The sequence below is a fragment of the Cervus elaphus genome, chromosome 19, assembly GCF_910594005.1.
Source record: "Cervus elaphus chromosome 19, mCerEla1.1, whole genome shotgun sequence".
NCBI classification, from domain to species: domain Eukaryota; kingdom Metazoa; phylum Chordata; class Mammalia; order Artiodactyla; family Cervidae; genus Cervus; species Cervus elaphus.
In genome coordinates this window covers 60,278,670-60,291,600 of record NC_057833.1, presented here as the reverse complement: position 1 = coordinate 60,291,600, position 12,931 = coordinate 60,278,670, and the positions used below count along the sequence as shown (strand labels likewise).

Below are 12,931 nucleotides of genomic sequence, written 5' to 3'. Positions count from 1 at the left end.
CAAATCCCTTAATCTCTCAGATTGTCACAACTGTGAAATGAACTCAGTACTGATTACATCGTCGGTCTTATGGTTTTGTTTTTTAGAGAATCAAATGAGAGAATATATGATAGTACTGTTTTGAAGCAGGCTTGATTCACTCACCCATGTGGTCAACACATATTTGTGGAGCATCCTCTTGGAGGAGGCTTTGGGGCCCATTCTCTGTGCTGCCTAGCTCAGTTCTGGGAGCATCCCGTAGGATGACACAGTCCAGGGGCCAAAACTTCCATCTTAGCCAGAGCCAAGAGAGAGGACTGGCTTATCAGGGGCAGAGGACAAACCCATTTCCTGTGACTTTCGTAGCTCCCTGTCTACACATGTTCTCCAACCTGGATTCCCACCTCCCTGCCACTTTGAGAGCAGCCCATAGTGTCACTGCATGTATGTTGTCACTGTAGCCCAAAGAGGTGTCCATTTATGCTTTTGTTGGTTCACTGATGGGTGTTGTTGCAACCAGACAGTGTTGGCAGGCTGGGCCAATGCTGGCCCTCTGTGTGGTTAAGTTCCACCAACAGCAGCCACGTCTCTTCTTTCTCAAGCTCCCTAAACTCTGATTCCCATCAAACACTTCCTTAAGGTCTTCTATGCTGTGACCCTGAATTAGAACAGGCCACTAAGGCCAGCTGTCAACATTGTCTTAAAACATTTCTAGCTTCCTTTATCCTTGTTGTTAGTCAGGGTTCTCCAGAGAAGCAGAATCAATCACTATACACACACACATATAGACACACACATGTAATTTTAAGGCTTCCCTGGTGGCTCAGCTGGTAAAGAATCTGCCTGCAATTTAGGAGACCTGGGTTCCATCTCCAGGTTGGGAAGATCTGCTGAAGAAGGGAATGGCAACCCACTCCAGTATTCTTGCCTGGAGATGGACAGAGGAACCTGGCAGGCTACAGTCCATGAGGTCACAAAGAGTCAGACACGACTGAATGACTAAGCACATGTGTAATTTTATGGAGAACATATATATAATTATACGCACACTCACATGTATGGGGGAGAGAGAGAAATAGAGAAAGAAAAAAAGAAAGAAAAAGGTTTATTTCAAAGGATTGGCTCACATGATTATGGAGGCGGGAAAGTCCAAAATCATCAGGCGAGCCAGCAGGCTGGAGATTCATGCAGTCCACTAGGGAACCAGGAAACCAACCATTCTCTAGCCCTGAGTTCAATAGCTTGATGTTTTAAAGGTTGGTGTCCTGAGAACTGGGGAGTGTTTAGAATTTACAGCAGCACAGTAAGAACTACTCTGGGCTATTGAGGATCTCTCAGTCTGATGGAGAAGATGGACTGCAGTTCCTGTTAGCCATAAAACAAGTCAGTCAGAGCCATGAGTTGCCTGAGAGATGTAAACAGATTTTAATGGGAATTCAGGGGAACAGTGATTCATTTCCATTTTAGGGAATTGAGGAAGGCTCAAGGTTGAGCCTTGAAGAATGTGTGTAGGACAATCTTTATCTCCAGTGTTTTGAGTCCTCTCACCTTTCTCAGGCCTTCAACAACTAAGTTCAGCTCTCTACATTGTGCACTTAGACCTAGGCCCAGTGCTATTTCTGGGACGGTGCAGATACTTCACAGTGAGTGCAGTCAGATTCTGAAATCAGGGTGGGGTAACAAGAGACAGTCACCTGGTGGCTGTATTTCCCTAGGAGAGGAAGGGGTCTGCAGCTGAAAGCTGGGTCTGAAGCTACCCACCAGACTGAGCGTGAGTCTGCCTCCCTTGCTGGGGGAGCTCTAGACAGCTCCACATGGGGGTGTAGTTAGAAAAGGAGAACTAACTCAAGCTTGAAATGCAGCTGTTTTATGCCCATACATGCTGTGTGCTTTACTTTGCCAGTTGGACAAGAATGAAAGATACTGACAGCTAAGTCGCTTCAGTCATGTCCAACTCTTTGTGACCCACTGAAAGATAGCTTAAATGCCAAAGGTACTGAGCAACTTGAGTACCTAAATAGGAGAGGACCTATTCAGGAATACCTTACAGCTTTAGGCCAAAGTCACAGTAACTCTTTTCTGCTTTCTACTAGTACAGGCAGAAATTCACAACCTCACAGGAATCTCCTCTGGTATTCAACTTCAAAGGGCATGGGCAATACTAGTCCCATAGGTCTGGGACAAGCGCTCAGGCAAATGTGTGGTATAAGCTCAGGGCATCATGGCAGCAACTTTCTGCCCCACACAGCCAGGGTTCTAGTTCTCTATTTAGCAACAGTCAATATTTACCACACACACACAAAAAAAAGACTCAAAAATTCCATGGTGCATCTTCTACCAAGGACATGCTTAGAATTCCCCATTCCTCTCCTCAACTTATCCTTGGCACACTCAGCCGCAGGCTTTAATAAAATCCTAGGTCCATTTTCTAAGCTAAAAAAAAAGGAAGGACCACACAGTGAGTTAAGCAGGTACAACTATAGATTCAATGAGCCAGAACAGACTTGGAGAAGCCTTTTGCACAGGAAGATGAGGGAAGCGTTGATTAGTTTGCTTGAAATCCCTGGAACTCTTTAAAGAACATGATGTATGATGGTTCCTTTAAAATGAAAATGAATCAAGAGAGAAAATGAGTTCCTTTGCTCCCCTTTTTTGTGTGTAGGTGTGTAAGAGTTTAGGGATTTCCACTCTGATCTTGTTTTTAGACTTTCAACCATTTTTTGGAATCTAGTAATAGTCCCAGGAACTATAGAACAGCGAGTCTGTCTTGCAGATGGTAAAAAATGTTTAAATAAAGGACTGTCACTTAACAGGAAAAAACTGTAAGCAAAAGGGGGAAAAACTTAGGTAGAAACAGCATGTTGTTTTTCTGTAGGGACAGTTGTGCTTAATTTTTAGTGATGGTGCTCCTTTTCTACTTAAAAACATTTGAAGGAACCATAGAGTAAGACTTAGGCTACAGCGTGACACTTCAGCACACCTCTCAGCCCTGCCTCCTCCTCTAGACCCAGCAATCTGCCTTGTCTGGGCAAGCAAATCTTTGGCTTGTCTCTCACTTTCCCTGGGTACTCTGTCTGCCTGTAACAACTTCCTTTCCATTCCCTTTCCCAGAAAATTCCCACTTCCCTTGGGTTAATAAGTACAAGTCACTCAGTTGTGTCTGACTCTTTGCAACCCCATGGACTATATGGTCCATGGAATTCTCCAGGCCAGAATACTGGAGTGGGTAGCCTTTCTCTTCTCCAGGGGATCTTCCCAACCCAGGTCTCCCACATTGCAGGCGGATTCTTTACAGTAAAGCGTCTGCTTATAGTGCAGGAGACACGGATTCAATCCCTGGGTCGGGAAGATCTCCTGGAGAAGGAAATGGCAACCCACTCCAGTATTCTTGCCTGGAAAATCCCATGAATGGAGGAGCCTGGTAGGCTACAGTCCATGGGGTCACAAAGAGTCAGACATGACTGAGCAACTTCACTTTGGGTTAAGAAATTCCTTCTCAGTGATCAACCTTCAACTATCTTCTCCTCTAGGAATCTTTTCTTGACCCCCCCCTTGACTCCCCAGGTCTGGAATGGGGTCCCCTCTTCCAAGCTTCCTGCCATCCTGTGTTCACTTCTCTAGGCCTCTCCAGCCACTGTCTCTTTGCCCTTCGCCTCTGTGATCACCACACTGCGGTACACAGGGCCCGGTACACACTTGGCCTTCAGTGAATGTCTAGGGAGAGGCAGGCTTCCAGATAAGATGTGTTGAAGTCTAGAAGATCAAAAAGAGCATGCAGAAGGCAGACAAAGATTTCTTCACCAGACTGTGGTATAGTAGAAGTTTTGAGGAAGCAAATAAGAAAGGATGAAGCAACACTTGGGATATAAACAAGCTGATGATACAAATAGATTCGGGAAGAGTTTAGAAAAAATGATGGATGTCAGAAGCATAAAGCATAAAAGAGATTAAGATGTTGGAGGAAATTCTGCAACCTTTGAAGGCAGACGCCAGTGACTGTGGCTGCAGTCCTACCAGGCACCTCATAGGACCCTGTCAGAGAGGGTGGGCAGACGGCACGGGTAGTCACCACTGCTTTTAGGATTACACAGTTCCCAAGTGTGTGTGCAGGGTTGGGGCAGTAGGAACCACTGTGGACTCCACTGGCCTTAAGACACTGCCCCTACCTCTTCCACCTGGAATTCTGTTTTTTCAGGGACAAACTGAAGGACTCACGTCCATTGTTCCCCTGAACACCTTGGCCTCGGTCTTCTCTCATCTTTCTTCCTGTACAGGCTGCCAGCCTGCCAAACACTGTGCCAGGAACCAGTTCTGGCTCTGATGAGTCCAGACCACCGGGGTTCACATTAATTTTCCCATTGCTAAGTTTCTAGTTTATATTTGGTTGATCAGAGAAATGTGTGTGATGTGGGTTGCTGGCAAGTAAATCTTTTTTTCCTTCTTCTCTCTCTCCCCAGTGTATTTTTTCAAACCATTTTATTCCTTCATGTAATCCAAAAGAAACTCCCTAGTTCTGCTAGCCAGCCCTACCTCACAGCAGTTCTGGAGTCAGATAAACGGGATGGTCTACAGACGTCGTCTCTGTTCATCTGTCTGCCAGACTCAGTGGAGAAACGGCTCCCATCCTTGACTTATTTTTAAGGATTAATAGCATTTCTCGTTCTCTTATGTCTTTTTTTTTTTAATTGGTTCAAGCCAAGAAATTCCTGAAGCATTAGGCCAGTTTACTGCAAATCATTTAATGACACTGCAAACTAGGTTTTCTATTTTCCTTCTCCTTCCTCTCACACTCCTCTTTTTATGCCCTGTCTCTGGTCATGCCCACCTCCACTCTTGACTTTGATCTTCTGCCCTCTTCCCTGTGGCTCTTTCATCTCTTCTCCACCCAGAGCTTTTTCCTGCTATTCAAATCTGGGTGCACACACCTTAATTCAAAAGAAAAGAAAGAAACACACGATTTAACAACTAATGTGCTTGGCATCTGCAAAGGTGTTTTTTTTTTTTTTTAACCCTCATTGGAACTGTTTTTATTTAAGTAAAAGAGAGCATGCCTTACTTTCATCAGAAAGTGTGTTTGTGAAATTTCATGTCACATTTCCATGGCTGTCAGGAGAGAGCTTTGGAGCCAGAATTGTTTATGCAGTTGAACAGGCAGAAAAAAAAATCCTCAAGAGAGCAAATGTATTTGTCCACTCTTCCAGCCTGCAAAAGGAGAAGTGCTCACTCCACCAGCCCTCCTTCTAAATTGCCTGGAGATCAAGGTAACCTAATCTAGGCTGGCACACTGGTGAAGGTGGCAGGGACTACACTTAGGGACACTACTCTTTCGAATTGTGATAGCCAGCCTATGCGTTGCTTTAACTGTCTTTTCAATTAAAGTCCCCCCATGGTTAGGAACTATGTCTTTATCTTCTTGGTATCTTCTACAACTTGAGCCTGGTTGAGTAAATGAATAGTGATGTCTGGAGGGATGGTATTGTGCCAGATGCCAACTACAGAATATGCTGATTTTGCTCAGCTTTGTGGGCTCCCACTGAGTCTGACTTCAGTGGTCTGTGTGCCAAGGCTATGGACTGGTGATAGGCTCCAGAATGCATGCCTCAGAGGCCTGCCCATCCTGCAATCAACCCTATTCAGTCATCAAGAGCAGACAGTTCTATCTCTAAAGGCAGCACCGTCAGGCTCCAGCCTCCACTCCACTTCTGCAGTCCATCACCATGGCTTTCCACTTGTAGAGAATTTTCTTTCAGAGGTTTGATCTAGGGGTCATGCCAAGCCATGGCTCCTCAGGTGACTTGGAGACCAGGAGTTATGCTGTGATTCTCTTCCCATCCATGAAGTAGTTCAGGGCAAAGAGCCCACCCAGAGAGGCAGGTGGGACCCTTCCCCTGCTCAGACACCACCTCCAAGTCCATCCATAGAGCAGTGAGCAATGCACTCTTAATTTTACTCACCTTGTACCTCTGCTACCTTTCAAAAGGCACAGGGCCAGGCCACAGGGTCAGTGTGTCACTGGGGTACTCCATTAGGTGAAATCTTTCTACACTTTGTAACACTGGCTGTAGACACAGGAAGCCAGTACAGGGACAAGTTGAGCCCTGGAGGCAGGAGAGCTGGGAGATGGAACGATCAGTCAGCCCAAACTTGCTGATGGCCATGAGGCTGCCCAGCCGCCCTCACTGGCAGCACTGCCAAGTGAGCCCAGTGTGGTGCCCCCACAATCGGTGGATCACATCCAGGCCTCAACAGATGAATGCAGGCTTGTCCTGTGAGCCCTGAGAACAGTCAGGAGAGAAGGGCAAGACTGACCAGACACAAAAAATGCCTGGATGGATTAAAAGCCAGAATGTTTGTAATCGTTCAGCTGAGCTGATGGAGATGGAGATTTTGGTAACTCTAGGCAGCCTCTATCTGAAGGCACTGTCTTACCTGACTTCTTTCTTGAGCAGAATTGCACTTTTAATTTGCACCCTAAGGGAGGATGCTTCCCTGGTAGCTCAGCCGGTAAAGAATCCACCTGCAATGTAGGAGACCCCGGTTCAATTCCTGGGTCAGGTAGATCAGCTGGAGAAGGGAACGGCTACCCACTCCAGTATTCTAGTATTCTGGCCTGGAGAATTCCATGGACTGTGTAGTCCACGGGGTCACAAAGAGTCAGACACGACTGAATGACTTGCACTTTGAAGGGAGGACTCAGGGAGAAGAGGATCAAATGAGGAAACTCCTTGAAAGTAAAGGTTAGGTTTAATGTTTACATTGGGGCATTTTTGTGGAGGCACAAGGCACCATGTGGTGAGGCATGGAAAGTATGTAAGAATTGAAGGATGAGCCTATAATGAAAATCTAACAATTGTGTATTATGAGAATGTGAAAACAAGCACTAAATATTGTGATATAATTCATAGATCTACTGAACCTTTTATTCATAAAGGAAAGATCAAGGCTAGAAGGTGGAGAGAAAGAGAGAAAGTAAGTCAAAGGGGGCTCAAGATAAAACTTGTCAATTTGTAGTTTCACGAATGATCCTCACGGTGATAGCCACACTCACATGCCTCTAAAAGTTGTTATTTTCCTTCTTTTTTTCCCCACGGGCAAGAAGGTAGGAGCCTGATGTACCCTGGGAATGTGAAAACTCAGAGCACGTTACATGATTGTATCTGAACAGATCCCTGTCACCTGTGTATCCAAAGCTCCGACGGAAGTGATTTATCAGAAGATACATGTTCTGTTAAGAAATTGAGTGCTTAGAAGGCAGGGAGCTGGGCAGGGTTCTGTATGGAGCCTAAGATTTTAGGACTGTCTCAGAAAGCAAAAAGTTCTGGGACTAATAAAGAAGGTCTGTAAACTCAAGAGATGGCCCCAAAGACCAGGACTTCTGACCTGTTTGTTGAGAGCTGAGGAACAAGAGTGGGCCTCGCAGCATTTGATTAGTGCAGACAAGTTAATAAAATAGCTAGAAGAATACACAGAGAGGATGCAAAAGAAGGGTCTGAGGGAAGGTAAGAGGATTAAAGCTGCAAAAACATTCCTCTAATGGATTTCTCAAACACACCAGCCAACAGGCAAGGGCAGGTGTCCTGTCAAACCATTTCCCCCATGAAACCTGATCCATCATTCTGCAGTGAGGCTGGAGGCCTGCTAACCCCATTTGTAACTGAAGGGCCTGCCCCTTATTCCCTGGGAAGTGCTCTGAGCTTTGCAGACAAAGGGGCCTGCGAACAGGCTGGTTTCCTTCATATGCAGCCACCTAGATCTCTCTGCATCTGCCTCTCATCTGGTGGCTGATTAGGCTGTTATTGATCATGAAGCCTCTGCCCCTCCCTGGCCTCCTTCCTGCCCAATAAATACTAGAAAAGGGGGTACTCTGAGTTTCAGATCGCTCATCACTTCATTACTCTGCCTTTGATCCCTTAGTGACACTCAACTTTTGCTCCACCAGCCAAATTGGGAGCATTTATCCAGTGAAGCAACAACTAAAGCTTAAGCTCAGGGTGTGGGGTGGGGGGAGGACAGAGCCCGGGACCCAACTGCTGCTTACTTGTTTTGAAGCCAGTAGGCTTGCCTGCCAGTCGGCCCTTGTGGGGAGGGGTGTCCTGGGTCCTGCCTGCCTGGGCTGTTGTGCACATGTTGGCATCAGAACAGGAGGGCTGTCTGGCTGCCCAGCTGACCAGCGCCCAGCTTTGTGCCTCCCTCACTGCACAGCCCACTGTCTCCAACCCAGCAGTAAATCCGGGGGATGCACAGAAGGCCCCCAGAGGGGCCTAGGGGTGTGTAGCATTTTCCAGTCTTGAGTCAGTGAGGTGTGTACATGGAGGAGAGTGTGCTCTGTGCACAGATAAGTTCTCAGTTACAGGGGGCAGGAGCCCGGGGCTAAGCTGGAAATGGCATTCTGATGCCAGACTCCTTTCAGTTACTCATATCTTTCTTGCAAAATGCTGTTAGGCTTAAGTATATTCTTGCTTGAGGCAGATTTTCTTGGAATGAAGTAAAGGAAGAGGGTGAAACAAAAACTCAAAAACTCTTGGTGGAGTAGTTTTAGATTTATTAGACCATGCAAGACACATGCTTCTCAGTGACTGAGGAATTTTCCAGATGCCCCTGAGCTCACATGCTTACTGCTCTCTCTGTGGGGAGTCTCCTGACTTGGCAGGTATGCTGTGCTGAGGAGGATTAAGGCTTTTGCATTGCTGAGGTACTTTGCTTATGAAAAGCAGGTAGTAACATCCAGCTAGAAATCCCAGAGCACAGGCTGTTCACCCTTTCCCACAGTCTACCATCCTCCTCACTGAGAGAAAATGCATCCACTCTCTTGGATGAGAGGTTCAGCCAGGACTGGGCTATGGGTTTTGGGGGGCTCAGTGCAATGTGAAAATATGAGGTCGCTTGGTCAAATGTTATTTAAAATTTCAAGTCAGTGATAGCAGAGCATTAAACCAAGCGTTGGCCTCTTCCAAGTGAGGGGCCTGGCACAGCTGCACAGGTTGCATGCCGACAAAGCTGGCCTTGAGCACTGTCTTTCAAACTTCATTCAACAAGGACTCAATGAACGTGGTACCTCCTGAAGACTGTGCAGTGGGGCTTGGGGCTGGGGCATAGAGTGCAAAATTGAAAGTTTGCCCATTAGGAATTTGCAATTTAGTCAGGGCTGGATATCACCAACGCAGCTTCCCTCAGCTTCCCTCATAGCTCAGTTGGTAAAGAATCTGCCTGCAATGCAGGGGACCCAGGTTTGATTCCTGGGTTGGGAAGATCCCCTGGAGAAGGAAATGGCAACCCACTCCTATATTCTGTCCATGAAGAATCCCATAGACAGAGGAGCCTGGCAGGCTACAGTCCATGGGGTTGCAAGAGTCAGACACGACTTAAGAGACTAAACCACCATCACCAACACAAAATTAAATAATGATGAGATGATTCCTTAAAAACCCAGAAGGCTCCACACCCACCCAAAGGAAGGAATCCATGAGAGATCTCACCTTGACCCACAGGAACCACTTATGTTCTGCCTGGAAAGTGAAATGGGACTATAGAGATGAACCATGCATTCTGTCATCATTTTTACCATACCACTTGGTGAATAGCATATATTTCTTCTCGTGTTATTTTCATTTCAGTTATTGTATTCTTCAACTCTGGTTGTGCTTTTTACTTTCTAATTCTTTGTTAAAAAGCATCCTGTAACTTCTCATCCATTCTTTTCTCAAGTTCTTGGATCATCTTTAGAGTCATTGCTTTAAACTCTTTCTTGGTAGATTGCCTGTCTCCACATCACTCATTTGTTCTGTAGGGGATTCCTATGTTTGTATGTATGTGGAAGGTTAGTTATGTCTCTCAACCTTGGAGAAGTGGCCCTCTGTAAGGGATTCCCATGTATCTCAGCCTTACACTCCCCTCTTGTCATCCTATGGCCAGGGACCAGCAGGTCCCAGGGGAGGTTCTGACCTGTGTTTGCAGACTCAGTTCCACAGGATGTGTGACTGTATTTTTCTTGCTTTCTGGTGTCTGCCCTCCCAGTGTGTGACTCTGGGCTAGAGGCTTCTGCAGGCTTTCTAGTGGGAGGGTCTGGCGCCTGTCTACTGGTGGGTGGAATTGGGTCTTGGCCCTCTGGGGGTCAGGACCATATTTAAAGGTGCTGTGTGCTCAGGAAATCTTTATTTTCAAAACATTTATTTATTTGGCTGCATCACGTCTTAGTTGCAGTGCCTAGGATCTTCATTGAGTCATATGGGACCACGCAGTGCACAAACTCTGTGCGTGCAGGTGCAGTAGTTGCTCTGAGGCATGTGGGATCTTAATTCCCCAACCAGGGATCCAACCCGCGTCCCCTGCATTGCAAGGTGGATTCTTAACCATTGGACCACCAGGGAAGCCTCTCAGGAAGTCTTTAGGCCACCTGCCTGCTAATGGGTGGGACCATGTGTTCTTACCCTGTTGGTTGTTTGGTGTGAGGTGTCCCAGCACTGGAGCCTACAAGTATTGGGTGGGGTCAGGTCCCAGTTTTAATATCCCAACAAGATGTCAGCCTTCAGGTGAGTACTCCTGGATATGTTCGCCACCAGCTTTTATGTCCTAAGTGAGAGCCAGAGCCATCTCCTGCCTCCCTGGAAGGCCCTCTAAGACCAGCAGGTAGATTTGGGCCAGGCTCCTGTGAAGTCACTACTTTTGTCCTGGGTCCTGGTGTGCATAAGACCTTGTATGCATCCTCCAAGAATGGATCTCGATTTCCCCAAGTCCTGTGGCACTTCTGCTATCAAGCCCCACTGGCCTTCAAGGCCAAATGCTCTGGGGGCTCCTGCTCGTCATACCAGACCTCCCAAGCTGGGGAGCCTGCCATGACCTCAGTACTCTACTCTCACTCCTATAGGAGAATTTCTTTGGCAAAATAATTCTCCAGTTTGTGGGTTGCCCACCTTGGGAATATGGGATTCAATTATATCTCAAGTGTACCCCTCCTACCATCTTGTAGTGGTTTCTTTGTGTTTGGATGTAGAATATCTTTTTTGGTAGGTTCCAGACTTTTTTTATTGATGTTTGTTCAGCAGTTAGGTATGATTTTGGTATTTTCATGGGAGGAGGTGAGCTCAAGGTCTTCTATGCTGCCATTTATCCTAACAACATGTATTTCTTATTTCACATTTATTAGACCTGTTTTACCTCTTTCCTGTGACCCTGAAAGTAAACAACTCAAGAAACATTCTATTTTCAAAATATCCACACTTAGATAAAGATTGGCCACACTTGGATAAACAGTTGATGGAAAATTTGTTGCACTAAGCCCTTGAGCTCATAATGTCAACCCAGCTCAACTACAAAATCTGAGTTCACAAAATAACATGCATGGGCATCTTGTACCTGACCGGAGGGGCCCAGCTCCAAGATAAACATTCATTTGGTCATCTAGCATTCACTGAGCATCTACTTAGGCCAGAGGACAAGATAACAAGACGTGGTCCGTGACCCTAAAAAGTTCACAGTTCAATATTGGAATCAAAGGGGCAATGATCCTTTCATAGAAATAAAAGGGCTTTCCTGTGGCTCTGGCTTGACTTCACTAAGAGCTTCTAGAAAGTTACGTTAAGTGGGAAACCTCCTGACCTCACTGAGCGCCATGATCACAGGGCTCTCCTTGGTGACAGTAGTTTGTTTTTGGTAATTACCTCATGTGTTCTGTGAGAAACCTGACTCCCAACTACTGCTGTTGCCTTGTCTGGGAACGAACCACACAGGCAGGTGGAGGTAACTGCAGTTACAGTGTGATGGTATCAGTTCTCAAGAGCTGAGTAGAATGTGGTGTGGTCAGCACTCAGGGTGCCTCCAGGGCTTTCTAAGCACCTTTGTGGGGAGAGTGTCTGGGTAAATATTTTCATCTCTCTCATCTTATTCTCTACTAGTTTTATTTCCTCTCTTAAATTCAGCTACAGTCCTGAAAACCGAATTTGGCATGTGGTTTTGTTGCACAAATAGCCCATTTTGTTCAGGGACATCAGTGATTTGGCTTCAAACAGAGAGAGTTTTGTTGTGTGGGCTGTTGGATTGTTTGGGAAACATCCTGCTTTTGTTCCAGATGGATCTCCATCCAATTCAGTTTAAATCCCATCTTCCTGCCACCAAGGCAAGTTAGAAGAGACTGCAGCCTGGTGTCAGGACCTCGGTTCCCCTGCATTCCACTGCCATTAAACCCCACTGGGGACATTCCTCTTTGCCTTAGAAAACCCTTTGGGTATCCACAGTCTCCATCCCCAGCCCAGAGACAGAATTAGCCATGACATGACATACTGTAGGCTCTTAGTTTCTGTGGATGGGAAACCCAAGGTTACGTAGGCTGACTATAAGCACTGTACAACACAATTTTATATAAGGGACTTGAGTATCTCCATTTTAGTAGCCACTGGGGCACCTGGAACCAATCCCCAAGGATACTGGGGGAGGACCACATAGCTTGTACATAGCAGAAATCAGCCTTCTGGTTTTAACTATGGTTGGCCATTAAGCAGAATATCAGGCCTTTCACTTTTTGATGTGGATGTCTGATTAGAAGGTTATTCTTGACTGAACTGGAAAAAAGACATAAGCATTCTCTGTCATTGTTCCTTTCGGTCTCTGTGAGCTGTGCCAGGACATTTGTGCCTTGACCATGATCCATTTCTAGCCAGGTTCAGTGTGGCCAATGGGCCTAGGCCCCTTGCTGCATTAGGTCAATGTAAGAGAAGAGGCTGGTCTGTGTCACAGGCACCACTTGATGGAATTCTCTACACGTACCCACCAGCAGCTTATATACACCCAGTTGTACTCACATGCAGTGATGCAAGCCACACATTCCCTCCTGTAAACTCTAGGCCACAAAAGGCTGGAGGAAGGACTCAGAGCACCCCCAGAGGACTCCTCAATGTGTGAGGTTCTTGCTGCTGTCGACTGTGACTAAAGACACTGAGGCACAAGCCCACCCTGAAAC

At 46.3% G+C, this 12,931-nt stretch overlaps 1 protein-coding gene across 6 annotated transcripts in view; it reads left to right on the top strand.

Moving 5' to 3' along the window:
* BOC (BOC cell adhesion associated, oncogene regulated) overlaps positions 1 to 12,931 on the top strand; it is an 82,903-nt gene that overhangs the window by 50,948 nt on the left and 19,024 nt on the right. The window lies entirely within an intron of this gene.